Source organism: Lithobates pipiens, unplaced genomic scaffold (assembly GCF_037356315.1).
Source record: "Lithobates pipiens isolate NorthernLeopardFrog02 unplaced genomic scaffold, aLitPip1_a1.2 Scaffold_1, whole genome shotgun sequence".
In the NCBI taxonomy this organism is placed as follows: domain Eukaryota; kingdom Metazoa; phylum Chordata; class Amphibia; order Anura; family Ranidae; genus Lithobates; species Lithobates pipiens.
This window is the reverse complement of record NW_027507685.1, coordinates 64397573-64416344: the sequence shown is the minus strand read 5'-3', so window position 1 is coordinate 64416344 and position 18772 is coordinate 64397573. Positions and strand designations below refer to the sequence as shown.

At 41.8% G+C, this 18772-nt stretch overlaps 1 protein-coding gene across 3 annotated transcripts in view; it reads right to left on the bottom strand.

Annotated features, from left to right (window-relative positions):
• LPAR4 (lysophosphatidic acid receptor 4) overlaps nt 1-18772 on the bottom strand; it is a 173664-nt gene that overhangs the window by 27978 nt on the left and 126914 nt on the right. For 2 of the 3 annotated variants that reach the window (XM_077449942.1, XM_077449882.1), the window contains exon 2: nt 11128-11232. The gene's annotated coding sequence lies outside the window, so the exon portion shown is untranslated. Of the gene's footprint in view, nt 1-11127; nt 11233-11388; nt 11634-18772 lie in introns of those variants that run through there. The other variant, XM_077449819.1, reaches the window with a different exon arrangement.

Below are 18772 nucleotides of genomic sequence, written 5' to 3'. Positions count from 1 at the left end.
CAGCAGGATGTTCTTCGACCATTGCTATGACCCCAGAAGCAACGTCATGACGACACGTCCACCTCTGACAGATATAGGCACTACCATTTTTTCTGCTGGAAAGCCTGAGAGCGATTTCTTTTTTTTTTCTTATATCAGGCTTTCCAGCATAGAGAAGAGATGTGGGGACTTGTAGACCTCATATCTCTCCGTAAAGAGAACCTATCATGCCCCATTTCTATTACAAGGGATGTTTACATTCCTTGTAATAGGAATAAAAGTGATAAAAAAAAAGAACAAGGGAAAAAAAAAAAAAGAAAAATTAAGTGAACACATACGTAGGTCACATATATGTAAAAGCGTTCAAACCACACATGTGAGGTCTTGCTGCGATCATTAGAGAGTGCAATATTTCTAGTGCTAGACCCCCTCTATTGCATTTGAAAAATTGCTGTGAAAATAGTGCGACAAAAAAATTTGCAACAATCGCCATATTATTCCCTATGGTCGGCGTAACACGCACTTTTTGCCCCTTAAAATCAGGGGAAAAACATGGGTGCGTGTTATATGCCGATCCCCCGCCGATTGTGAGAACGGCCGAGAACTACCGAGTGCCGCCGAGATACACAGGACATCTGCTCTGTATCTCGGCGGTGCCATTTTTAAACGGCAAGCCTGCAATGACACTGATAAGGCTGTGATTAGATATTTTTATATATATATATTTTTATATATATATATATATATATATATATATATATATATATATATATATATATATATATATATATATATATATATATATATATATATATATATATATATATATATATAATCTCCATTCATTTGAATATGCTGCACTTTGTGCAAGAAATGCGCCAGAGAAGCCCCTGCACCTTTCTGGGCATTGCACTTTGCATGATGTCAGGCTGCGTTTATGGTGCCATTAACAATCAATAGCATTTCAAGCACAATGTGCGTTTTTTGCATGCGCAGTTGTAAATGGTGACTAAAAGGCATCACAGAAGGATAAGGATTCTAGAAGTCTGTCTCAGAATGCTATCAGACTGTCCCAGACACATGACCATCTGTTGGAAAAGGACAACAGATCTCATTGCATCCTACAGAGGTTAAATTGCATGCACATGTCTATTGATGGATAAAATCATCATCCACTTTAGCCAATGAACCTCAATTTAAGTCTATGGGCTTCGACTGAGCAGGGGCACCCAGCAGATCTTGGGATAAATGGTAGCTCGTTTTGAATGACCCCCAATACTTTATTAAACAAAATGAAGATTTTGTCTCCAACTTTACTTGACCTTCTGTTTCTGTAGGCAACACACAAACGTGCTCCATCGATATGGGCTTTTATGGGATTGTGTGTTAAAAGAAAAACAATTTGAACACTCAGATCCTGCGAGTCAGGCTCTCCTTTAAGGACTACAGCCATGTTTGCACTCATTAACAATGTGTCAACTCCCAGCTTCCTCCCTCTGTGCGCCGTCCCCCTCCCCCAACATTTCTCCTGATCGAAAGCCCTCCACTCCATCCTCCCAGCATCTGCATCAGAGTTCACAGTTCAGTAAAAGCTCAAGGTCATCACACCCAGCTCAATACAGCTGCAAAATGAAGAGGATGTATGATGGCATCATGTACAGGACCAGGAGGATCCCACTGAAATAATACACACAGGCCAACAGCCAGGTGCAGCTCAAAGCAAATGTGGCCTTGTGGTGGCCAAATACTCCAATTTTATTAAATCGATCAATCTGTTTTCAGATTGGATTGATTTGAATTGATAACAACTAAATACCATAGCTATAACTTCCATTTCTCTGCTATTGGCCGAGAGCGCTGTTCGGGACTTGGTCGGCTACGGGTTTTCCATCATGCACGAACAGCTAGTGTCTTTCCATGTGTATGGCCACCATTACAAGAAAGGAGCCACCAAAATCCTCTTCTTAAACTCATACAATATAATTGAATATTAGTTCCTAAATGTATTACCCCATCATATTCTGGATCATCATAAATCGGGGTATACAGCAAACATACATACAATGCCAGCAATCTAGCTATAAAAACAGGGAGCAAAGTGTGTAAGTAGGATCTAATTAGAGCAATAAATCGAATACGGTATACTATTAAAGATAGAATAAAACACCAATAGATGACAGTGTTCTATTGATCAATTTATATAAGCACAATTAGAAACTCCCAACAAAGCCCATACAAAACAGCACAGCGGGAGACTAGAATGTACAGTCCATGAAGTGGTAGAACGCAAAAAAATAATGAGCCGGGTGAGATAGCAAAGTCTAAAGTTGATGATCGGAACGAAAGCTCGTCTGTGAAAATGGATAGCAAGTAATGTCTCAATTCAGATTAAAATTGATGAAAGCTTACAGTAGAACTATAGGCAAAACTTTTTTTTCCCCCCCATTTTGGATAGAGTTAAAAGGGATTGTAAAGTGATTTTTTTGTTTTTAAATAACAAACATGTTATACTTACCTCCACTGTGCAGCTCGTTTTGCATAGAGTGGCCCCGAACCTGCTCTTCTGGGGTCCCTCGGCGGTTGTCTCGGTTTCCTCCCGCAGGTGCTTCTCACGTTCATGCGAGCTCCCTCGCATGGTGAGAAGCATCTGCGGGCGCGCTCCCGTGATACAGCCGGCAGCTATAGCTGCTCGCTGTATCAGACGGCCCCGCCCCCCCGGCGCTCCGCGTCAGTGGATGTGATTGACAGCAGGGCAAGCCAATGGCTGCGCTGCTTTCCATCCATCCACTCCAGCCAATCAGCAGTCAGGCTGAACGGTGGAAAGGACGGGGACGAGCGCGGGACTTTCGAGGGGTGAGGTAAGTAAAACGGGGGAGCTGGGGGCGCAGGCACTGTCAGATGTTTTTTCACCTTAATGCATAGAATGCATTAAGGTGAAAAAACATTTACCTTTACAATCCCTTAAAGCCTCGTGCACACGATCGGATTTTTGGCAGGGAATTGTGTGATGACACACTGTTTGCCAAAAATCCGACCGTTAGTAGGCTCCTTCAGACAATTGTTATCCAACTTTCCGCCAACAAATGTTGGATGGCAGGCTAGTAAATTTTCGGCGGACAGCGGTCTGTTGTCTCAGATTTTCGTATCGTCTCTACACAAGTTCGTCACACAAAAGTCCAAAGTACAAACACACATGCTCGGAATCAATGCTCAAACATGACATTAGCAGAAGGTGCCCAAAGGGTGGCTCTCAAGAGTTGAAATTCCACGTAGTATGTCACTACGTTCGTGTTTGTTGGCCGACAATTGTGTGCCGTTAGTAGGCAAGACAGGTTCCTGGCACACGCCCTTCGGACAAAAGTCTGACACTCTGTTGGCCAACAATCCGATCATGTGTACGAGGTTTAAGGGAGTGTATAACCTCTGTCAGATTTTTCGCCAGCTGCGTCTCACAAGGGAGATTTCTCTTCACTTCCTGTCTAAAAAGGAAGTGACATGAAATCCCTTGGGGGCCCACAGATCACCAGAACTAGTGTCATCATTGGAAGATTTCCCTTCTATTACGTTAAGGGAAACCCAAAATTTGGGATTTTTTTATCTTTCACTTTAAAAAAATAAAGTTTTGCCTTGAGTTATAGTTTAAGCTGGTCATTCATAGACCGGAATTCGGCCAGTTCAGAAGGAACCAGCTGAATTTCAATGCATGTATGTACACAAGTCGGTCTATCGATCGATTTGTATACAACCAGTCTATTGTTTTTTTCTGAATGATTAGTGTTGCTGGCCATAGCTGGTGCATTAATCGTGTTTTTCCAGCAGGGAAGGCTCCCCACCAAGGATGGGCTCAGGCGTGTTCGCAACTACACGTGTAGAGCCTGCCAGGAAGTAGGCACTGCACAGCACTAATCACAGGCAGAAAAACATTTCCCGATCTCTGCAGCCGCGGATCGGGAAATGTCTCAATGCCTGCTGTTAGCGATGTGCACTGTGAGCTTCCTGGGGGGGGGGTTGGGCATTTGGAGCTGCGAACACGCCCGAGCCCATCCTTACTCACTACTATTGAACAATAGTGCTGCGGGAGGGATCCCCCCCAAATCGACACTAGATATGTTGGGAAATAAAGCAATTTTCTTTCCTTCCACCAGGGGGAGGAAGAAAAGAAAATTGCATAATCTGGGGCCTGCCTTACATACACTATATTGCCAAAATTATTGGGACGCCTGCCTTTACACACAAACTTTAAAAAGGAGAAGTCCAGTCTGAGCTCATTCAGCTGGTCTTCTTCTATGGGTCACAGGAGTGCAATTAGTTTAGCCCTCCTGTGACCTGAAGTCCACTCTTTACTTACATCACCAAGAACAGTCCAAGAACTGTGTTATGCAGACTTCCAAAGTCTCGATCCACCAGGTGCCTGGACTGATGGCAGTCTGAGCCTCTCAGCGAGCCACCCGTCCACAGCTCATCGCTCCAACGAGTGTGGCAGAGCAGAGCAGGAGAGCTGCTGACTGACAGGCAGCAGCTCTCCGCTCTGGGAGCTGAGAGAACAGAGCCATCAGCGATGTTCGGTGGCTCGGTTCTCAGTGAAGAGGCGGCTGGGGGATGGACCGATGCTGCATCCACCTAGGCAAGTAGGAATATGGGATAAAAAAAAAATAAGAATCACATACTTCTCTTTTAATGGAATCCCAGTCTTAGTCCATATTCAATATTGAGTTGGCCCACCAATTGCAGCTATAACCACTTCAACTCTTCTAGGAAGGCTGTCCACAAGGTTTAGAAAAAAGTTCCTCCACACCAAACTCACTCATCCTTGTCCTTATGAACCTTGCTTTGTGCACTGGTCTAAATAATTTGAAGGGGGGGTGGGGTAATTGTGGTGTGCAGTTGTTTTTCAGGGGTTGGGCTTGGCCTCTTAGTCCCAGTGAAGGAAACCCTTAGTCGTCAGCATACCAATTCATTTTGGACAAGGTCATACTCCCAACTTTGTGGGAACAGTTTGGGGATGGCCCAGTGCACAAAGCAAGGTCCATAAAAGACATGGATGAGTGAGTTTGGGGTTGAGGAACTTGACTGGCCTGCACTTGACCTCAACCAGATAGAACAACGTTGAGATGAATCCGGGAGGGGGCTCAATATTGAACCCTACAGACTAAGACTGGGATGCCATTAAAGTTCATGTGCAATGTAAGGCAGGTGTCCCTATACTTTTGGTAATATAGAGTACATTTAAAGCCATTCTATTAAAAACAGCAGTTGCCGGTTGTCCTTGGCCGCAATACTTTCAGAGCCTGTGACTCGGAACAAGCTTGCACATAGCAAACTCAGACTGACTTCAGAACTCCTGATCTGCATATGGTATTCCGGGCACTAGCACAAAGTATTGAAACTTTTGTATTAGCAGTTCTCTGAGGAAACTGGCATTTTTAAACAGGAAGTTCAGCAATGGCAGCATTCATAGTTTGTTAGCAGGCGTGCCTTTTAAGTTGTGATGTCACGTGATCATTGATCAAGGAAGGGTCTTACGGTAGTTTTAAATTACAGAAACATATAGTTTGCACTTGCGCTTAAACACAAAAGCATTTGCCATTATCATGCAGATGTATGCGTTTTAAATGTGAATCAACTTGTGTTTTGTGTTTATGCTGTATGTAAACAAGAAAATTCAAGAGATGGGGGGGTTGGGAAATGTACTAAAACTGTACTAGAATATACTGTATTCGTGTGCCTCCCCCCAGGAGCTATCATTAGACATGTGCAATTTGTTTCGTTCCGAATTTGTTTAACAAATTTCGACAAATACGTTAATTCAGAAATATTTCCGAATTAACGAAAACACATTTTTCTGAATATTCGTAAATTCAAAAAGTTCGTAAATTTGAAAACCAGAAATAACAAAAAACGTAACCATTACTAACCATTAAATTATAGGTATTGGAATTGAAATTCGTAACGAATTTATTCAACGTTACGAATTATCTGAAATAACGAATGCCGCATCTAAACAAATAGAATGTAATGAATAATAAATAGTAATCAGAAAACAATTTTAGTTCTTATTATTAATTTGTTACGTTCCATTTGTTTAGCTATGGCATTCGTAGTTTTGGACAATTCGTAACTTTGAATAAATTCGTATTCGTTGCGTTCATTAACAGCCAAATTTGAAAGGAAATTCCAATACCTACAATTTAAATAGTTAATTTTATAGTTAGATGGCGGCGCTTCCACCCAAGCACTGAGGGACAGATCAGCTTCGGGTGCTGACATCGTGGGCGCCTTGGACAGGTAAGTGTCCATATATTAAAAAAGTCAGCAGCTGCAGTATTTGTAGCTGCTAACTTAAAAAAAAAAAAAAAAAAAAAATTGGGCAGAACTCAGTTTTAACACCTAAGGCCCCTTTCACACGGGGCGGATCAGTAATGATCCGCCCCGTGATGATCCGCTCGCTCAGCGGGGAATCGCTCCGTTGTGCCCGCTGAGCCGGCGGCGGACAGGGCGGTCTCCGCACACTGTGCAGGGACCGCCCTGTCAGCTCTCCGCTCTCCTCTATGGGGATCGGATGAGCACGGACAGTCTGTCCGTGTTCATCCGATCCGCTCTGCAGACGGATAGAAAAATAGGATTTTCCTCCGTCTGCAGAATCGGACTGTTGCGGAGGCGGAGGAAATCGGGTGTCTGCGGATGTTCATCCGCAGACACCCGCTATCCCGTAGGGATGAATGTATGCCCATATTTCATCCGCAAACGGATGTATGAAATACGGACATATCATCCGCATGTGTGAAAGGGGCCTAAAAATAGTTGGTCAAACCTAGAAGCGCCTTTCAACACTACCTTACCTTTACCTGGCGCTTTAAAGCAGTAATAAAACCAAAAATGTATTATATTGCAGCTTACCAATTCTTTGATGTGGTGGCTGCATTCGTTTTATTTTTCAAACACACTTTAACAGCTGTTCAGCAAAAGCATCTGTTGTAGACTTTAGACAAACCATTTAACACAGACAGGGGTGCGTACATTGGTCAGGTTTTATTAATTTATGCTGTAACTGCTTAAAAAGTGTTTAGCTTCATCTTGTTAGTCATCCATCTAAATTTTCGAGTGCATCTAAACACTACAATGCTGCTGTCCAAGGTTGGCTCTGACGCTCCTCGTTCCAGAGTGGAGACACCCTAGACGGGATGTGCGACAAGGACATTCAGCCACTCAAGGCTGTACAGATGCTGTGGCCATGGTGCTTTATTTCCTGTCCATGGTAAAATGCAAATCCTGTCGCATTTGGCAAGCAGTACCCCTGCAAAACACGACCCATTCAAGTAAATAGGGCCACATTCCACACGGTTTCAGCTTATTTTGAGTCAAAACAGAAAATGAGGAGGAGTTTGCTTTGCAGCTGCCTGCCATCCACCCTTTGCAGGTTCGTTCACATGAATGGTATTCCCTGAAGAGCAACCCACATTCAGATCGCTCTTCAGAGAGCATTTGACAAGCTTCAACCACTTGATCCCCATGCTAGTGTACTTCACTTGAATGAATCGCATTAAGCAAGCACACCAAAAGCAGCAGTTTCATTACCGCAGCCATGAAGTACAGCATTGCGGGCGCAGCATGTGTACACACCCCTGACCACTGCCTCTGCAGCTAAAGGGGTATCAATTGAGGAGGGGCAATAAAACCATGGTATTTTACTGCCTCCGACTTCACATATGAGCGAGTCGTGAAATGCAATTTACCATCTGAACGACCTTAAAGCGCATTTCCACTCAAAAGTGGAACTTCCTCTTATCCGTCTCCCCCCCCCCCTCTTGGGTGCCACATTTGGAACCTTTCATTTTTGACATGTACCATTCCCCATTTCCTGGAGACGGGCCACGACTTAGTCTCCCGAAAGTTTGGCCCCCTCCTCCTTCCTTCCTTCCTTCATGCAAGCGCAGTAGGGCGCCGGCTGTTAAGCCAAAAGGCTTCACTGCCAGGTTCCCTTACCAGTAATGGTGGTGGCTGCACCGGACAGCTGATCCGAAGATCGGCTTGGGGAGCCAACATTGCGGGCTCCCTGGACAAGCAAGTGTCCATATGTTAAAAGTCAGCAGCTGCACTATTTGTAGCTTCTGACTTGACATTTTTTGTGGGGGGCTATTGGCTGGACCTCCTCTTTAAAGGGATTCTAAAACATTTTTTTTACCCTAATCCATTGCTTGCATTTGGATGAAAAAGGTTTAGGCATAGATGCCAGTCCTTCACCCCCCCTTTATACTAACCTGATCCCCCAATTTAATCCAGTGCTATGCACTCCTCTCCCCTCATTTGGGGGTCCCAACAAGAGGAGCTGGCACAGAGCAGATAAGTAAAGATTTGTTAAAAAAATTCTTTGCAATCACATTTCAGATTGGTAAAGTACATTATACATTTTTGGTTTAACTCCACGTTAGAAAAAAAATACAACAAAATAATTTTGGTAATTCTACTTTATATTCCAAAGACATGCTGGTAGGTCAATTGGCTTCTGTCCAAAATTGGCCCTAGTATATGAATGGAGACCTTGGATTGTGGGCTCCTTGAGGGTAGAGACCGATGTGAGTGTGCAATGTACAGGGATAGGGACAATTGTAGACACTCACTCAGGTTGAACTGGATGGACTGGTGTCTTTATTTGACCCAACTATGTAACTATATATTTTTTTTACAGAAGTCTATTTCTTTAGAAAAAAAAAAAAGGAGGTACACTGCGGAGAAAAGTGGAGCAGAGGGATTTGGTTCCAAAAGAGGGACAATTGGGAGCCATGTCTTATACAGGCATACCCCACTTTTAAAGAGGAAGTAAACCCTGATGGGTTTACTTCCTCTTTCATTCCCTGTAAAGGTAAAGCATAATGGACCACTATGCATCACATAGTAGTCAATTATGTGCCACTTACCTGAATGGTAATGATGTCCCCTGTATGGAGTCTCGCGGGAGACCGTCACGATGACGTCACTCCCGCGCATGCGCACGGGAGCCAACACACGCGGCATCTCTGTCATTGAAGATGCCGCGCTCAGTGAGCCTGCACGCCGTAGACATCGTTGCCTGTCTTCGGGCAAATATCTCCTAAACCGTATAGGTTTAGGAGATATTTCTTGGACCTACAGGTAAGCCTTAATCTAGGCTTACCTGTAGGTCAAAGTGTGTTGTAAGGGTTTACAACCACTTTAAGTACGCAATGGGGTTTAATTTACTAAAACCGGAAAGTGAAAAAATCAGGCTCCCTTCTGCATAGAAACCAATGAGCTTTCAGGTTTTATTACCAAAGCTTAATTGAACAAGCTGGGGTTAGAAGCTCATTGGTTTCTATGCAGAAGTGAGCCTGATTTTTTCACTTTCCAGTTTTAGTAAATAAACCCCATTGTGTACTTAAAAGTGGGGTATGACTGTACATGGTTTATTGCATGGACACATGTTGGGGCTCATTAGCAATGAACATCCACAAGACACGTGAGCAACGCATGCCTTCAAATCACGCCAACGCGTGCGCATAGGCATAAATCCAGCACTAAAAATCACTGCACCAATGTAAAGGTATTCCATTTAAATAGTTATAAACGTTGTAAATTTTACCGCAAAAAAATTCAGTGTTGGAGAAGGGCCACCACAATAAACGTGCATTTCTGCATTTATTGGCGTTGTTGCTGAGGATTATTTTCCTCTTGCTTGTCTTCCTTATCGGCACCGTTGGTGAGCCCCCAACCTCCAATCCAGTTTACTAATTTGAAGAACAAGTATTGGGTTTGTCATATAACACATTGCATCTCTGACATAATAGGGTTAGAGACTCTGGTTCTCCCCCCCCAACTCATCCTCCTGTACACAATGCATTGACATCTACTTTACACCTCTCCATTGTAACCTGAACCCTCAGTAAACATTGCTCCAGACGCAGCACTGGGAGCGCATTTAAATGAAATGCATACAGCACATCCAGACTGAGATAATCAGGTTTGCAGCCTTCTAGAAACATATACAGCATGGCTTGTGCGAACCTTTGTCTGGATCCCAAGGGAACTGGCAGCTTATCAACACACTATCAATCTTGATAGGCTTATAACTAGAAGGTTATTTATCTACAACTGCAACAAACACAGGATGTAATCCAAATATGCATAACAAAAAAAGTAAACAGGAGAGGCAAATGGCTACAATGCAAAAAAAAAAAAAAAAAAAAAAAAAAAATTTATACAAACTGCAAATTAACTCCTTGCTGCCTTAACTAGTACTAGCAAGCCAATGCCAATGAAAAATACATTGTGCCTAGCCACTGTACACAATGGCAAGAACTAAAGCTGACCATGGTTAGGTTTTCGCTCAAACTTTAGTAGAAAAATCACTCTTTTGCCATTGAGTCAACTCATTTCAATCAAAAGCTCTAACGAAAAAAAAAAAAAAAAAAAAAAAAATACAAAAAAAGAAAAATTAAATAAAAAAAAAAAAAAAAAATCATTTGTGAAGACCTGCTTTTTCAATTGAATCACTGATTGCTTTAAACTGATTTCATTACAAGATGTACAATTTCACTCGAACGAAAGCTACATTCATAGTTAGACTTAAAATTTCACATCCTGCTCCTCTGAATTTTATCATCACCACGATGAAAAACGAATCAATTTGACCCCACTAACCATTAGAAAAAACCAAACAAGAATTTCAACAACAGACATGGAAGGTTGCCTATATCTATACTATACTATCTACTAATACTAAGCTATTCAGTGGCTTAAGTTGGATACACACTACGCAACTTTCTTTCGATTTTTTTCCATTACATTTACCAAAAACCACATAAATGAGCTCAAACCTAAACACTTTCAACTTGTATGCAAATCAGGCAGGGGCTTGCACTACATGGTTGAAGGTAAATCTAAAGGAAATCTAACATCAAAAGTTGTATAGTGTGTATCCAGCTTTAGTGGCAGTTTCCCTGAAATTTTTTTAAATTAACATTGCAGGAGACACGATCACGTGTAATTATCTAAAAATCAATGGCTGAATATCAAAGTTTTATTTTAAATTGTTAACGTAGCATGCAAATCGCTTGTAATTATCGACAACACAATCATTCAACAGAAAAGTGGAAATTATTTTAAACTAACTTTGTACAAAACAGTATTACTTACGATTAGCTGAAATGTAGCGGCTCAGCAGTAAAGTCTCCATGGAAATGATTTTAAATTATAAAACAGAATGGCTTGCGATTTTGGATTTGATTGGCTCAACAGCCCCTGGAAACGATTTAAAAAAAATGTTGCATAAGAAAGCCATGTAACATGAAATGCTGTGAGCAATGTGTTGTTCTTTGTATACTGCTGTACAGTTTGTGATGTAGGGCTTTACAATAAATGCAATTGCAAAACTTAGTAGTAACTAATGCTACTCACCCCGGTACGAAACCAGATCCAGCGTTTCCTGTAGCTGACTCACATATGACAATGATTAAACCCCCATATGCATATCCATCCTTGCAGGGAATAATATTTAGGGCCCATAGAGGACAGTTGTCCACTTTCTTATAGTCCACAATTCAGCTAATCCTCCCAATCTGAACGCAGCAGCTGTTATCCCCACTCTTTTGTTAGGCAAAACCCAAGCTGAGCATTACATGCTTTACAGAGAGGGAGGAAAAAAAAAAAAAAAACTAGGAGAGAAGAATAGGCCTTATGTCTGGGTTGGACATGAGAGCAAGGGGACCCTTGGGGGTCTCAATAGGAAATGCATTTCATTGGATGAGGGGTATTATTAGACTGTGAAATCCCTCCCAGTCCCCTGTGTTTTGCCATTCTTTGAAAACCAATCACAAGCTTTCTAGAGTGTATAAAGAGAGCTGCCAGGGAACACAGCTCCCCCACAAAAGAATTAACATTTTAAGCTCTGCTTTTAATGAAGAATACCCATTTCCTGCTCAATTAGTTTGCAGGAGGGGTGCGAAGGCTAGAAAGGGGTTCAGCCCAAATAGAATGCTACCGTTTCATAGCATACATATGATCTATTTTTGTATAGCTTCTGAATGAAAAAAAAAAAAAAAAAAAAAAAATGATTTGATGGCTAGAAAGTGTTTTTTTTTTTTTCATTAACCCAATGAAGAAATATTGCAAATGCTTTAACCCCTTCATGCCTAAGCGACATGCTGCTTACAAGTTAAAATCAGTATTTTTTGCTAGAAAATTAATTAAAACCCCCAAACATTCTAAATTGATATATTTATTTACACCCTAGAGAATAAAACTGTCATCATTGCAATATTTTGTGTCACATGGTATTTGCGCAGTGGTCTTTCAAATTGACTTTTTTTGGGAAAAAGGACACTTTTTTTTTTTTATTATTATTCATGAAAAACACTGAAGTTAGCCCAATTTTCTTGTATAATGTGAAAGATGATGTTACGCTGAGTAAATAAATACATATAGTGCTTTGAAATTATGCACACTCGTGGAATGGCGACAAACTACATTACCTAAAAATCGTCATAGGCGAGGCTTTAAAAAACCGTAACGGTTACCAGGTTAGCCTTATAGAGGAGGGCTTTTGCTAAAATTATTTCCCTCGCTCTAACGGTTGTGGCAATACCTCACATGTATGATTTGAACACCGTTTACATATGCGGGCGCGACTTATGCATACGGTCTCTTTGCTGCACCAGCTCGCGTGGACAATTTAAAAAAAATATATATTTTTTACAATGTCACTTTAAAAAAAAAAAAAATTATTAAAAAATTCTGGATTACTTTTGTCCAAATCCCTCCATTGCACTTCAAAGTATTCATGTTGGCAAAAATAGCAATTCTGAATATTGTAATTTTTTTTTTAAATCTACACCATTGGCAGCTGAGTAAACCAGAAGTGGCGGCGTGACGGCACTTTCGCATTATTACATAGGAGACTGGAATGAAGCCATTTCCGGCTTTGTTCCAGTCTTGGACGAGCCGGATCGTGGCTTGGGTCTCCCGGTGGGACAGGAAGCCCAGGAAGAGCGGTGGGAGGGGGGGGACTACTACAATCCTTTAGGACAGAGGTATGCAATTAGTGGACCTCCAGAAGTTTCAGAACTACAAGTCCCATGAGGCATAGCAAGACTGACAGCCACAAGCATGACACCCAGAGGCAGAGACATGATGGGACTTGTAGTTTTGCAACAGCTGGAGGTCCGCTAATTGCATATCTCTGGTTTAGGATAACAGCCGAGCGACTTTTGGCCGCATCGGTTGTTATCCCTAAAGAGCCGACCATTTCCTCCAAAAAACAGTACCGGGGTGATGGCTGCAGCTGCAGGCATCACCCCGGTATAACTCCTTAAAGCCAAGCTGCATATGTGTGTACGGTAGGCTCTAATGGGCCAAGGTGGTCTTAATTCCCCTTTAGACACTACTAATTTTTATTATATATTTAATAAATCTTATCACTATTTTAAAGAAAATTACAGATGGTTAATTGAAAATTTCTCAAATTGCCAATGTGTCATTTGGAGTTAGGACTTTTAAAGAATTTGTTTTACTAGTAAATAATCAGTTGCGTTCAAATGGAATTTTTCTGTTTCACACAGGAGTGCCATCAGTTCATTTTAGGACTCATGGTTGCATGGATCAAAAAACAGACTGTAATCTCTTCTAGGGCTGCAAAATTAAGGATTAATTCCTCGATTAATTGTTCATTTTTTTGATCGATCAAAATTCTTTTGATCGGTACTCACCTCTCCGCCGGCTTCCGGGTCTTCAGGGAGTTCCGTCGGAGATCAAGTGACGTCATTGGACTCCTTCCCCAAGTGCCTCTGTCTGCTAACGAAGGGAAGGGGGGGAGGAGTCTGGTGACGTTAAAGTTCTGATTGAACGTAAGGCGTACGGAGGAGGAGCTACGCATGACGACACCTGCTGCTACCCTACGGAACTAACACGATTGTCGGCTTTACATGCTGTGTTTTTATCATCTTTATGTGAGTGGTTTGTGTTTGAACAAAAAAATTAAATCTTATAGTTAAGCGGTGAGCACTTAGGCGTCCTTGATGAGATCCAAGGAGACGTGAGAGAGATTTATGGTCCGTGTTAACCCTTTTGATACCCGCTTGCATGACTACCTCTTTGCGCAGGGGTACATACCATAAGGTGAGAGTGAGGTGGAGGGATTTTCACGCTACTGTGGGAAAAAAAAAATGACTTACGTCAGTGCTACAGTTTGCATTTTAAATGTATTTGTATGAACAGTGAAGTTAAGTCATGGATTGTGGAAACCAACTGGTGTCGGGTGATTGTATATAATGTATACCACATTTACCACTGACTAATGCAGAGTTGCAATGTAAGGAGATCAGCTAAAAGTCATTGGATCTGTATGTGCGTTATAATTAATCAAAATTAGTCGATTAATCGATAAAAAAAAAAGAAAAAACCCATGATCGAACACAAAAACATTTTAATCATTAACAGCCCTAATCTCTTCCTATAAGTAACCAAATGTAATCTTATGTGTGTCTGCCTATATTGTGCCCACATCCAGGTTCATCGGAAAGGTCTTATAACGTTTGCGTCCAGGTACTCTTTTAGCTCCCGTTCACACTGAATCAGATTTTGAAATTGTGCAACTTCACTTGAAGTCACACAATTTCAAAGCCGTATTCTAGTGCGATTTCAGGTGCAACTTGGCTCACATCTGCAAGACTTCACAAAACAGATGTTTATGCAAGTCGCAACTAAAAATCGCCAAAAATAGTGCAGGAACTTTCTTCTGCACTGCACCGATTTGAACAATTCCACTGTCGACTAGTCACGAAATTTGGACCAGTCAAATCACATGACAAGTTGCATCGGTGTGAACGGGGGCTTAATTAGTTGGGCGGATATAGGCAAACGCATGTCTGCTTACATCCAGGCACCTATAGAGATTACATGGGTCTGTTTTTTTTACTATAGTTGAGAGATGTAGGAAAAATCTGAATGGACACGATGTTACATTTGGGACATCAGTTATGATCTGGCTTATAAGTCTAGGATCCCCTGCGGAGATGCAACAGAGTGTAAAAGCGGCTTAAAAAAAATCTCAAAACAAGTTTAGTTAAATTAAACCAACTGCTATATCATGACCTGCATTAGGAAGAGTCTTCCCATAAAATTACTAGGCATGTCACAGCTTAGAAGATATGCATGTTAAAAAAAAATAAAAAAAAATTAAAAAAAAAAAGGGGGGGGGGGGGGGGGGTGTGAATACTAATCCTAACTAAACCCTACTAATAAATGGAGGAGCAGCTTTCAAAACTGCATTTTTTGCCATTCTGAATAAAAATTCAAATTTAAGCAATCTGGTTTGCTCCAGTTCCCTAAAGATGTAACAAATTGAGGATCATTTGAAGCTGAAGTTTAGGCATGGCAATTTTTACATAGTAATAATCGTCCAGCTCGGAGCAATGTAGGTAGTGTATGTATGTGCCATACCTCTGGGATCCCCATAGAATCTGGAAATCACTGTAGTAGACACAGCTAATCCAGTGATCTACACTAGCTTTTGGGTTCTGCACCAAACGGAGCACAGGAGGTCGCTTGCTCGGCACAGGCAACATTCAGGGCACCGCATTTTCTCAATGAAGTCAAAGCATTCTGTGACTGGATGGGGTGACATCACAATCTTCACCTCCCCAAATCAGAGAACATGTTGCACTCATTGAAAAAATGCAAAGAATAGTGTTCATGCCAGTAAGCAGCAAGGCAGCTGCATAGGATCCGGTAGCTAGTGGCAACTGTAGTAGCAATGCCTACTAGAGTGATTTCCAGCTTCCATAGGGATCCTTGCATGTACATACTTGCATTGCTCCAAGCTGGACCAATCGGTTACTTAATAAAGATGAAGAGTGCAAAATCAGGCCTGCTTTTGCATAGAAACCAATCAGCTTCCAGGTTTCATTGGCAAAGCTTAAAGCGGTAGCAAACCTGCAGATTTATTTATTTATTTTTTCCTTACAGGTTAAAAAAAAAAAAAAAGACATAATGAGCTGGTATGCACAGCTCATTATGAAATACTTACCTTAGAATGAGGCATCGGCAGGTGATCTCGGGTCCACGCCGAGGGAGCGGACATTTTCCCTAGGTGTGTCTTCCGGGTATCGCGGCTCCGGGGCTGTGAGTGGTCTGAGCCGCGATGTCGTCACTTCTTTCTGGCAGGGTCCGGCATCCGCTGGACCTTTCAACTGGGAAACTTAGAGCGCATGCGCCGTTAAGGTCATTGGCTGCATGCAAGGGGAATATCTCCTAAACCGTACAGGTTTAGGAGATATTCTTTTTAGCTAGAGGTAAGCCTTATTATAGGCTTATCTGTAGGTCAAAGTGAAAAAAAAAAAAAAAAGGTATACAACCACTTTAATTAAACAAGCTGAGGTTAGAAGATGATTGGCTACCATGCACAGATGCACCAGATTCTGAGTGCATTCGTTTTAGTAAATCTATCCCCAACGTAACTATGAACAAATTGGCATACCTACACTTCAGGCTTTAGGATGATTGTACATTTTTCTGAATGAGCAAGAAAGCATACAACAATAAGATGAAAGCTGACATTTCTTCCAGCATGCTGGACATTTTTGTGCAGTTATGCTTGGTGGAATGAAGAAGTAAATTCATTCAAGACAGGAGCAGAACTCACAACCCTGGCATATTTTCAGAGACTGGCAAATATTGAAGTCAATGTGTAATATTGTATGTTGTGTACTCTTCTTTTGATCTGGCTAATGAATGGCAGAGCACTTAAGCTGACCATAAATGGTTCAGATGTCGGCTGGCTCAGTAGGGACTAGATTTGAACCATGTATAGGCAGGTTCATTATACCAAAGTTGATCCATCGATTCACTTGGATACAACCAGCATGCCAGATTTTTAGGATGCAATTATTGCCAGCAGATATAGCCACTAGCAATAATTACTGTGTTCTCCCAGCAGGGATGGCTCCCAGGGCAGTAGAACACAACAACTCCACAAGAGGAATTGGAGTGATTTTATTTGGTTGCAGGAAAATCACATCTATGGCCAGCTTTAGACACTGGCTTATGTTGAGGGAAAGCTGTACAGCAGCCAGCCTCAACCAGGGTTGCGTGGAGCCCTAGGGCTCCTCCAGCGGTTGCTAGGGGTTCCTTGCACAGTGGCCGATTACCTCTTTTCTGAAATAGTCTCAGGGTGAATGCCACTTGGCTGGTAGCATTACACCAATTCTCTTTAGTGTCATAAGAGTAACACAACATGGTATGGAGCATTTTTTCCCCACAGATCCCCAATGAAAATATGCATTTCCCCCCCCCCAACTACTACTAGAGTGTGTGTGTGTAGAATTCTCCCCAGATGTAAGGAAACACGTCTTTCACTGACCATAATGTAAGGAGTCACTTATCCAATGGCTACCTCTTCAACTAACCACCAAATAAAGGGGACAACCTATTCAACTGACTGCAATATAAGGAGATCCCTTAATAAACACTAAGGCAGCATTACTCCATTGACCACCAATGTAAAGCTGGCCATACAATAAAATTTTGTCCAGTTCCTAATAAACCAGCCAAAATTCAATCAGTGGGTGCCTACCCCATCAGCACTGCCTGACAAGGAAATGTAGGCACCAGCTGCTGGTGGGGTAAATAATATGCCCTCCACTTGCAGCTAGATTGGCCTTCATTCTTCCAGACTTTTCACAAGATTTTGGGGTGCATCTATGGCAATTTGTGACCATTCAGCCAAAAAATTATTGCTCAGGTCAGTACAATCAGTGTACCAATTCATCCCATAAGTGTTCAATATGGTTGATACCAGGGCTCTGTGCAGTCTACATAAGTGCCTCCACATCAAACTCATCAAACTCATCAAACCATATCTAGAGAGCTAGCTTTAAGAATAGATGCACAGCCACGCTGGAACAAAAAAGTACCTTCCTCAAAATGCCAAAGCCCCCAAATGCGTAAAAAAGTATTTGTATTCTGTAGCATTAACTCTATTGTTCACTGGAAAATCAATCATTTGGATGGTGACGGTGTCCACATACTTTTGGCTATATAGTATATGGGATGGTCAGGAGTCCACAAAAATTTGTCCCTAAAGTGTATATCTAAATCCAAAACATTTTTTTTTCTTTTTTTTTTAAGTTTAGGAGTAGGAATTGATAAAACTCCTGTCAAGTTTTTATTCTATTGGGAACATTTTCCTGCATTGCTATCTTGGAGGCATAGTAAGGAATGGGAAGAAATCTCTCCAATGTAAAAGGATATATTCTCTAAAAACCTAGTGCACTGCTAAACAAAAACAAAAACTGTACAGCTCAGGTCGGAGTCACTGTACTAACAATTCTATGTTAGTACAGCTATCTCCCCTGCTGTTCTATTGTGTTCTGGGGGAGGGGGGCGGGCCCCCTGTCAGAACACTCTGGTCAGCACTCTCAGCCATTGGCTGTGAACGCTGATCAGGAGCTGGTCGGCAGACCTTTTTCGGTCATGCCCCTTCGACAGAAGTCGGCCGAATGTCGGCCCGGTTCTATTGATCCAGCTGCTGCCACCTGACATTTAACCTGTGTGTATGGGGCTTTAGACAGCTGTCATTGGAACAAGAGTTACTCTTTAAGATATCTATAGACATGAGACAGCAGTCAGAATATTAGACGATTATGGCACAAACGTTTATTCGCGGCACGTGCTTTCGTATACTCTGTGCAGGCAATAGAGTTGCCGCCTCATCCCTTTAAAACCGAACACATGAATTAAACTCACTTGGTAACTTATCGGAATTAAACTAGCCTCAGAACCTGTGTAA